This window comes from Strongylocentrotus purpuratus, unplaced genomic scaffold (assembly GCF_000002235.5).
Source record: "Strongylocentrotus purpuratus isolate Spur 01 unplaced genomic scaffold, Spur_5.0 spur5_scaffold_13, whole genome shotgun sequence".
Taxonomy (NCBI): Eukaryota; Metazoa; Echinodermata; class Echinoidea; order Camarodonta; family Strongylocentrotidae; genus Strongylocentrotus; species Strongylocentrotus purpuratus.
The window spans coordinates 18,441,045-18,452,174 of NW_022145598.1; positions in this window are offsets into that span (position 1 = coordinate 18,441,045).

Genomic DNA, 11,130 nt, shown 5'->3' on the forward strand with positions numbered 1-11,130 from the left:
TGCAAGGCGCTCTGGCGTGATGTAAGTCACAATCCACGATGTCATCTTTAACCATTAACCATTAATATCACGTTGCCTTCATTCAAGTATCTCGCTTTTATTCAAATTTGATCTCCCGTCAATTAACAAAGTTTGATTATTCACACAGTCTTGTAAAGAAATCAGAGAGACGTTCATCTGAAAAGAGCGAAAAACAAAAACGGATGGAACTTTGATGAACCTCAGTTCGTATGATTCTTGGGTTAAAGTCCTTAGTTGAACTGGGCATGATATCATTGAAGTGTAAAGGCCGTTTTATAACCGAAACCTAGCCGTGAACTTGGTCGCATTTTTTCTACTATCTTCAGTCATGGCTGGAAAAGTTTGGTTTGGTAATTTCTTTTCCCCTCTGCAAGAATATATTGGTGGTCAAGAAGAAAGAGAGGAATAACCCAGATTCAAATATGTTCGAATATATTGTACTTCTACATGACATGAAACAGATAGGTAGATGATCTTTATTAGGCTTTAAAAAAAAAATTCTTGTATTGCCCTTTGCAAAAATCTTAAAATCTACGGTCGGCTTTTTATTAAATTTTTTTTTCTTCATCCAGTTACCGTTTTTTAATTTTCATTTGTTTTATGAATACAAAAAAAATGTATTAAAGCATTCAAGACTGAAAAATATCAGCCCAAAAAGGGGGGAAAAAGAAAAAAAAAAATCGACCGACCGATCCAGGTACTGGCACCTAACCTTAAAGGGCAATACAACATCTTTTTTGTTAGGCCTTATGTGATTAAAAGGTATCGAGCAAACATTCTTACTTGTAGATTGTTTTAAGCCTTTTTTTCTTCAAGGCTATATAAAAAAAACATTTGGTTTGTCGAATAATTAATATATCTCAAAAGGCAACAGGAAAATGTGAATACATATAGTACATATATATAAATATATATATATACATATCTATATTGAGAGAGAGAGGGGGGGGGATGATGACCTTTCTACACTTTATGCTCAACTATTATTAATTTCATGTGAAATTTGTATAGATAATTGGTTTTAAAATATTACTCAAAATGACCATTCTACATATCAATTCGCCTCGAAATAATTTTACCGTGTTTACACGCAGTATTATAAATGAATGCAGATATTTTGCTGTTCTGTCCTTAAAGTTTTGTCAGTAGTACCCGCGAGCGCCCGTCACGAAACACTAAAGAGCGCCAACTCTGGATATGCAAGTTGCTCAGATCGGTATGTGGAGAGAGAGAGAGAGAGAGAGAGAGAGAGAGAGAGAGAGAGAGAAAGAGAGAGAAACAACAGATACCGGGATTACAACGGATGAAGTTGGAAAAGGAATTGAATAAAATAATAGCGATCTTTTACAATCTGTACGATTTGAGAGGTATTGGATAGGCGGGAACTTCACCGCAGTTTGAATTGCTTGTCATCAATATACATCAAAGAAATATGACTAAAAGTGATGGTTCTTAACCATCCACGGGAATAATTTCGATGAAATTGTATGCCATTTTCACCAACCATTAAAATAATATTCTTGTTCTTTCGTTGCATCCCCTTTCGTGGACTGATTTCCAACATAATTTTTCCAAAGTTGAATACCACCAGGCATCGTTTAACAATGTTAAATCTGAGATGCATGGTCCGATGATGCAGTGTCTGTGGTATGATGTAATAAGCCCTACAAAATGATCAAGAAGTGCCTCAAAAAATTAAAAATCTTTGAGTGACCGGTTTTACCATACTCGTTTTCACCAATAGACTGTAGTGTTATAAAAACCGTTAAGAAAACGAAAAATGAAGTTTCGATTCCCAATCATAAATATCTTGATAATCAGACAGGCGATCAGCTTGTAATAGCCATGGGATTCCTGACTAACCTAAAGGTTATAATCATCATTGCAGCATGAGCTAAATCCAAAATTTTGTTTCAGAATCTGAGGCAATAGGTCGTGTCACACAGAAAAATCCCTTAAAGAATCCCTTGAAAAATCCTTTCAAGGGAGAATTTTTCTTGCTTCGTTAGAGGATTTTTAATGGGATAATTGATGACAGACAGCAATTAAGAGGATAACTAAAATCCGGATTTTTGGCCTCTGTGTGACACCCCCTAATGTTACCGAGTCACTTTAAGATGTAACGTCTGGTTTATGATGCATGTAAATTTGATTTGTGACGATGTGTAAGCAAAGCAAAACTAAATCCTCAGTAGAATGATTGATGATTGATGCCCGCCAAAAGTGAAAGCTGACAATCCAGTCGAATTTTCCTTCCCTTCTGATCACTTTACCTCCACCATCCACCGACGCCATCCTGCATACCAACACATCTGCTAACTTCATCCCGCGGTCGAGGAAGTGTTACGTCATCAGAAGGGCTCTCAATGTGTTATTGTGTATACCTGTTGAAAGATGGGAGTATGACCCATGGTGAATACATTTTTTTGTTAAACCCTCCGACAGGCCATTTTATTGAAATTAAATCTCTGAATAACATATTTGAATAAATTAATCTCATATTATACTTAAGAATAAGGTATACATAATAAATATCAACCATAATAAGCGATTACTGAAAGCAAAGCATGGTGAATTATTCATGATTATACATGATTCTTTGGTTGAGGGAGTTCAACTCAGAAGATTTCTTTGTTTTGTGTCTTGTTTTTGATTTTGTTTTGTTATTGTTTCTATTTTTTTTTTTTTTTTTTATCATTGCTTTTATCCTTGTTTTGCCCTTCTTTTTGTGTAACGTTCACTTTTTGTTCTCCAACGGAAGTCCTCCACACCTACGCTGTAAAACAACATCAACTCAAATTTCCTTTAATTGAAGCGATATGAACCGGAGGTAGTATATGGGGCACTGTTTTCTTTGGAATCGTTTTTACGCATTGTGCAGTTGAACATTATATAACGGAAACAATTTATCGGAATTATTTCATTACAAATTTCTCATGTAATTTGATTAATTTTAGAAACCATGCAATGTTTTGATTTGCTGTATTTCCCCGAAATAAGTCCTGATCTGGATTAAGGGCAGTGAACTAAAACGCATGTAAACAGTAAATGGATCCAAGATTCTCTCGGAAGAGAGAGGAGGGAGGGGTGTAACACCTCCAAAACATGTCCAGAAAATAAGAAAGGATATTTTAGGTGCGTATTGAGAGTAAAGGCCTACTTTTTGTTTGTATTCCATTTTTACTGAGGGTATGTCAAATTGGACTTTCCTAATGGGCAAGTAACACCTCCCCCCGTGCAAAAGCAACTTGACTGACATTGACTGATCACTTTTATTTTTTTCTACAAAAATTGAATGTTGTCGTTGAACAATGTATTACGGAAATTTGATTATTCATGAAAAGAAAGTAAAAGAGGAAAAGCCCCCCCCCCCCCCTAACAAAAAAGTACCATCGCAATATATTGATATATATATTGGCAGCTATGTCAGTCAAACCCTGTGAAATCGTGGTCATCTAATAACAGACTGGCCTATAAACAGCCAGAGAAGAATGAGACATACGGAACAATAACAACGTAAATCATAAGCCTTTAATACCACCTCTTATGAAAAATCCTATTTCTGTGAAGATTAATTCCCCTACTCCCAACAGTGTTGTTTTATTTTCCTCCTGTTTTGTGCTCTCTCGTATCCGAATATAGTATCCAATAATCCACCCACTTTAAAAACTGTGCAAACACTGTAATCCGAGTACTATGACGTAGCGAATGACGTCGTACATAAACCAGTTCCAATAGTGTGTGAGGCAAGATTGGCACTTTGCGCGCGTAAAATAGAAAATAAAGAATGATAAGCGAACGAGTTATAAGTCCGTTATAAGATACTATGTTAACTGTTGTTCAACCTTGTTCTAATTACAAATTAAAGCTGTAAGTATATCAAACCATGCTGTTGTTGCCATAGTAATTTAAATCTATATGTACAGGACAAACAGTAGTTGAGCTTTGTTTGAAGATATCAGAGTAGTAGTATCGTTACTCTCTGTTAGAGGGGGGGGGGGGGTCGGTGTTCTTACGTCTCTAATTTGAGGGGCAGCTTATTGGTGTGGGCTCCTCCATAATTTATTATAACTATCATTTGATTTATCTTTGTGTTTATTTATTGTTTAAATTTACTTCTTTATTCATTAATTTTATTATATTCCTTCATTTTTTTTTGGAGGGGGGGGGGGGGGAAGAATATTCATTTTAGGAGGTTTGTGTATTTTGCACCCCCTTTATGATTATTTTGGGGGCGGTTAATGGGTATACATAGTCCCTCCCACATTATTGATATTATAGATTTATTACTTTGTGTCAAATTTGATAGTAATCCACTACTGTGTGTTTTATTTCAATAAATTGATTTCATTTGACGTGATGCGTATGCAGTATGCTTCTGATTACATGTATCTTGCCTCCCCCTCCCCCCTGCCCCACCATCCCCCAAAATACATTGACGCCCTGGGCGATAGTCGAACTGTGATAGAAGATGATTGTATAATTGAACATGGAGTTAGGTAATTCTCTTTTCTATAGTTTGTACATGCAGAAATCATTAAACCCATATGCAGGCGATGCACAGTATATACTCCATCATATCTCTCCGTGGGTCCCCTTTAAGGGGGTCTGGTCCCCTCGATACCATTATCTATCTGGTTGTACGACACTTGCTCGTACATGCTCCTTGAGACAATAGACCGGTTTACCTCGTCACTAGGTCCTCAGGAAAGAAACATCCATACATTTGAATATGTTACTGCCAGCGGTTCATTGTTCAGCGGTAATTTTCTACCCTAACCAAATTCTGAACTTCAACCCTAACCCTTACCCTTCAATACGTATTGTAACCTACAGCTCAATTGTAACCTTAACACTAACCCTAAACCTAAGTTACAACCCAATATCAACCCTAACCCTAATTCTATATGCTTGACGAATCGCCGTAGCAAATGTTGGAGCAATCTAATTATAAAACTTTTATTTGATTTTGATTTTTCATTTGATTTGATTTATTTCTTCTGCATTCGAAATAAATATAAACTTTTTGTAACAAAACAAAAATTAGATACTAAAAAGTATTATCTGACAATAATTAATCATAAATAACCAAATATACATAACAATCTTTTTGTTGTTAAAGTCAAATTGTCATATTTCATCTAACTTTATACAATTATTTGCGGAAAAAGGACTGCCATTATAGGCAAATTGCTTGAAAATATGACAGCCCAAAACAAATCTTAAAAAAAAGAGGAACATGTTTATTAAGCAGATTGGACAAATAATTGAAAGTATAAGTATTTGTAAAATATAAGGATAATTATGATGATGTTGATAATGGTGATGATGATGATGACAATGATGATTGTAATGAAATAAATCAGTTCAGGGATGATAAACTTGTTTATATAGCTAACACTATTCTGTTATTAATGCAAAAGAAATCTAATTATTTTAGTACATGCAGGAGTCATATTAAGGTTCACTTTTTTGGGAGAAGAATTCACTCAAAACTAATGGTTGAATAACTCTTTTGAGCGCCGGGAATTAATGATAATAATAATATATTCAAGTTTTAAGTTTCGAGTTTATTTGTTCCACATTAAACAAAAAATATAGACAGACATATAGAATAGAAAACTCAATTCATATGATAGATTAAGTAGAATGTGAGGAACCTATTGAAAAGCAGTGTTTGAGATTTGTAAGGCGCTTGTAGTTTCAAACCATTATTTTTTAACAACCTCACACTTTTTTGGTTAGAAGATAACCAAGAAATTATTATCCCATGTGAATAAGAAACTACCCTACGAAATTAAACATTTTTAGAGGGTCATTTGAAGTTCACATAGTGCAGTGAGGAGATGAAAATATCAATTATTTTGAGAACAAGGTGGATTTTGATACACGCCAATCAAGAAAATAAACAAAGCCTACTATTCGAAGAATTATGCAAACAGTGAAACAGAATGCTATTATTAACGATATACATGTCCTTTGTTTCTTGACTGAAACTAGAGCATGATATTGGTCAAACAATCGATAAATTATAAGATATAAGATTGAAAATAGATGAGAAACAAGTGAACTTTATCGCGGACAAATCAGCTGTTAAAATATGGCGACCGCCGTCACACACAAACAGTAGTAACAACGTCGGGAAAATTAGGGGCTATAGTACAGCTGACACCATCCACACAAACCGAGTGTGGAAAAGAGACAGAATAATCAAACAGATTTGATATCAAGTGCTAGATTTCACACAATCGATGACGATGCGCACGTGACCACTGAGCTTCGTGATAGGCGTGGCTGTACGGTGCGTCCACACTTAACCTCTTTAAACAGAGTCTATTGATGGTTACACAAGTGCAATGCAAACGTTCCTACAAAGCATGGGGCGTGGGTGCTATTTTCTCACTCACATACAACGGAACACATCTCAACCTTCTGAAATCTAAAGCAAAAGATGTATACTATATTAATTAAAGAGAAGTATGAATTCGAGCAGTGGGGACGGTCTTCGGTGTCAATATAGATAACAAAGATGCAGACGATGCTCCAAAGGTCATGACCCGAACGGGTCGAACGCGCGTGCCAGATATTAACAGCTGATCGAGTTACTATTAAAATGATAACGGATATCTCCTCGATAAGGTCTGTATGCACGAAGGAAGCGCATGCTATTTTCTTCTCTCTTCTTCTTCTTCTTCTTCTTCCTTATAATAGTGTTGTCCCAAGGACAGACCTAGTAATAAACTGTTTGTATTGCTTATCATTGCCTTTAAATATTAATTTAGAAATAATAGTGGTTTGTTTTCTTTGACCATTCATGATTGATCAATCTTCTAAGCCCTCTGTTTGCTAAGGCGAACCTTACAATAATAGAGTTGACTTGATTAAAGAAATAATAATAACTTATTTTTAAGGGGAGCCATTTTGCATCTGCATTAGGGGGAATATAATATCATAGTTTTTTGGAGAAAACGTGAAGTAGACGGACATCACATGAGACCAATAATGGCGGACTAATGAATCTTCAGAAAGTTGTAAAAAGTCCAGTAAGATCGACATCGTCGTTAAAGAATGTACTCTGTTTCGTGGGTTTTCGGTCTCGAGGGCTGTAGCCATTATGAAACAAATTATCGAAGGCGATTATTAAGAATTTCAGAACAAAAAGAAGTTAAACAGATTTTGTTTCCTTCTACATCCTCTTTTTCTATAATCGGGTGCATGGCTTTCAATTAAAACCCTCAAGTGAAAACGTTGTCCGGTGTGTTAACGGTCACTGTCAACAAGGGTCACTATCAATTCCTGAAAGTGACCGAGAAGGAGAGAGAGAGAGAGAGAGAGAAATGGTCCCCAGACAACTCGGTTCCCAGGACAATTGAAATATTAGATAATCAAAATATTTGAAGTGTCGTGGTGCATTCACTTTGTTTTTTTCTTTCTAAAAAAGTTTGGTACACTTTTGGTCTTTGTTTGATATTGCATTATGTAAAACAATTATATTCAGTATTAAAAACGATATAATAAAGATGATGTTTATTGCTTGAAATAAGGTCAGACCAGTGGAAATGTGAAGAGAGAAAAATATTACTATTGTATGTGGACCACACTTTCAAGCCATACGTTTAGGTAGTCCCATATTGTTCGTTGTGAAGTGCAATAGCAGTCGAATTAATGCGATACGTCACAGAACGGGCCGTGCGCGAACACAATGGTGACGTTCTGAGGATTCTCAGAGCCTCGGAGGACGAAGGATTCTGAAGAAGAGTTACGTCCTCCCTTTCGTTAGTATGATGTTTTATACTTTTCAGATAATGTTTTAGATGGCCTACAAACTGGAATTAACATGTAGTTTGAGGTTAATTTCCCTTTAACAATGCGATCTCATGACAATAACTCAACTTTATATTTAACTTACAACGGCTGTTTGAAGCATTTGAACTGTTTATCTATTTTGTTTGCTTCGGATCTGGTGGTGGGAGGGGGGGGGGGTATTCATCTTTTGGTCATCTTCTTTGTTTGTGTGAGATGAAATAGAGTACGGATAACAAAGAACGAGTCATGTGATCTGTTTAATGAAAAAAGAAAAAATACATATTTTTATCCTCATAAAAAACAGAAGAAATCAAATTTAGAAACATCTAAAGTATTATAATTATATTCAAGGTGCAAAGAAGTGTGTACATAAAGATGATAAAAAAATTGAAGTATCTTAAATTACGATGAACTAGCCATTTACCAAACCATTTGTGCTTTTGTAATTTTAATTTTTAACAAAAATTACACAATGGTTTCTTAATTAACGTAATAAATATAAGGAAGTTATATCCGTAATGCCATAATTGTAATGTTGACCATATCATAAGAATAAAACCTTGGAGAACGAGTAATCTGAAGTCTACAGTGAGATATACTTTAGCCTGGTCTAATTTGTTTTTGGAAACGTACTTGATCATCATGTTGAAACAAAGAAATATGGATTATTCAGAACAAAAGATTATGGATTATGCAGACATCCAAATTGAAAGTGAAAGCGTGTTAATTTTCATCCAAAAATGAAACCAGGTCCAAATTTGGCTCGGGCGTGCTCGAGCTCGAGCTCTGCTCGGAAGTGAAACAACATCAGATGTCCCGGCAATGATAAAACTGCCAACAATGTCTTCTTTGAATTTAGTTGAATCTTATTTCAGGTATTTCAGAGATGGTCCGGCTTTCTGGATCTTTTATCCGCAAGGCATATTATTTCAATCAGCGCAAGAAACTGATAGTCTTCCAACCCAAAATTAAAAGCGTACTTTGGGGGATTCGCATAAAGCGGTACTTGCTGCAAAGGGTAGGAGAGGCGGCGAACTTGATAGTTCAGTAATCTGGGGGGGGGGGGGGGGGGCTTCTCCGTGGACCTTTAAGTATGTATGACTGGTCCCTCATCTCTGTGATCCTATGTTACATACGTGATGTAAAAATATAAACTTAACGCATTTCATTTTATGCCTTAAGCGCTTAGAGACTTCGGTGGTAAGCGCTTTATAATTAACGTTTTTATCATCAATATTATTTAGAAGAAAACAAAATTTCTTTAGTATGTGGTTGTTAAAATTTATTAATTTTTGATTATGTATATTATAGTATAAGGTTGGTCCCCCATTTAGGTTCCTTTCCTGAGGCCGCCATCATGATCAAGCTCTAGCTTAAAATGGCGGTCTCCAGTAATATACAATTTTGAAATGATCTGTCAACGACGTGATTTAAAAAAATGTATAATTATTTAATTGATTTATATTATGATATGATTGTATATGTATTCTGACCTTTGTTAATAATATATATGCACCTCATTTGTATATTGATTTTAATTGAAGATGAAAATGCAGAAATAAAATAAAACAAACAAACACTGGTCCTACTTCATTGTTCAGCCGACAGATGAAATTTTTGGTTAGGTTTCGTTGGACTAATAGGAAAAACATATACTAGTCAAGCTGAATATACTTATCCCTTACTAATATTTTCAACATGCTCAATATATGTTTTCGCCGTCTTACAAAACAGATAAATTGTCACCATTGGTAACCTGCCATAGAGCATCATACCTAACATCTTACATTGTTACCCTTAAATCAAGAAATTCGTACAACTTTATGTCATGAGCCGAAGAAAAATGAGCAGGACAAAGATGTGTAGACAGACTGAAAGACAGACAAACAGACATAAGTGATCAAATCCAAGGGTATCAAAGAAAGTAAGAAAGGGGAACGTAAAGAAAATGATAAGTAAGTCGCGGCTGTCCGCAAGAAGATCGTTGGATCAATGATTTGTCAATGGCAAGAACTGCCTTCTCGTGGGCTGTACACGACATGTAAAACTTTACTCCTGTATGAAATTGGTCCTTAAAGGTAATACAAAGTTTTGGTATGGGGTCATGAATTTGGTTCAAATTAACATATTGGAAGCATATGCGATGCTACAATATTCAGTGATCGTTGTCGCGGATGAAATCGAGTCTAAAGTGATGAAATTGTAAATAATAAACTCTTTATGTTCTTTAGCTCCCTCTCAAGGTCAAGATATTAATTTAGCTATACATTTAGCCACAACTAGGCGTTGTGGCGTGCGCCTGTAATCCAGCTTACAGTGGTAGTTACAAACTGATTCAGCCGAGAACGCAGGTTCGAAACTGAGTCACGTCTTTCGGATGGTGACGTTAAAAGTCGGTCCCCAGACGTAAATAATCATATCTGATTGATACACGTCTGTAAAAACCCAAATACACACACACACACACACACACACACTATAAAACAATGTTTCTTGACCCAAATCGACCGATTGGCTATTCCTGTTTGGAAATTATATATCACAACTGCATATTCAGAATTTTCGTGTCGCAGCTATGCCGTAGGCGCTATTTGAAATTTATCGAAATTTACCGGGAGCACCGGTAAATTTTTATATTCAATTTTTCACGAAAGCAGAAGTGTTTTAGAGGCTAAATTTTATTGTGCTTATAATACATCCACAGGGGCATCCAAATATTTCAAAATTTTAAAGAATTACTATCCAGCCAATTTTCAAAATTTACCAAAACTTTGTAATACCTTTAAATTGACACCACCCCACTGAGTCAAAATGAAAGTCTGTGCCTCGGTCATACCTATACATAGGTCACTCGCTTCAGACCCACCCCTCCCCCTCCCCTCCCACGACTTCAACGCGTGCCGAACGCGCGCCGACGACATGCCGAAAATACTTGCCAGCGAAAGGCGATACCTTCCGATCTCTGCCAAAACGATTACGCGGTAAGGCAATAAGACACAAACTCGTCACCCGATCGTCTGCCTATAACCAAGAGCGATTAAGATGAATGCTTTATTGGTATTTCATAACGGTGTGATGGGAGAAGGTAAGAGGAGAAGAAGCATTTGTTAAGGAAATAATTTGATTGTTGTATGGCGTCTTAAAGCCTAAGCTTCCATTTCGTCACCCGGGTCTTTTTACATCTCATAATGAGTGACGAGTGAGTGCCAGACAGTTCTTGAGTAGGGATACAACTTGGCAGGTTTGGTTATGACGTCAAATGAGCTGCAGTAAGACTTTAAATGACGTTGGAGCATCCAGTGA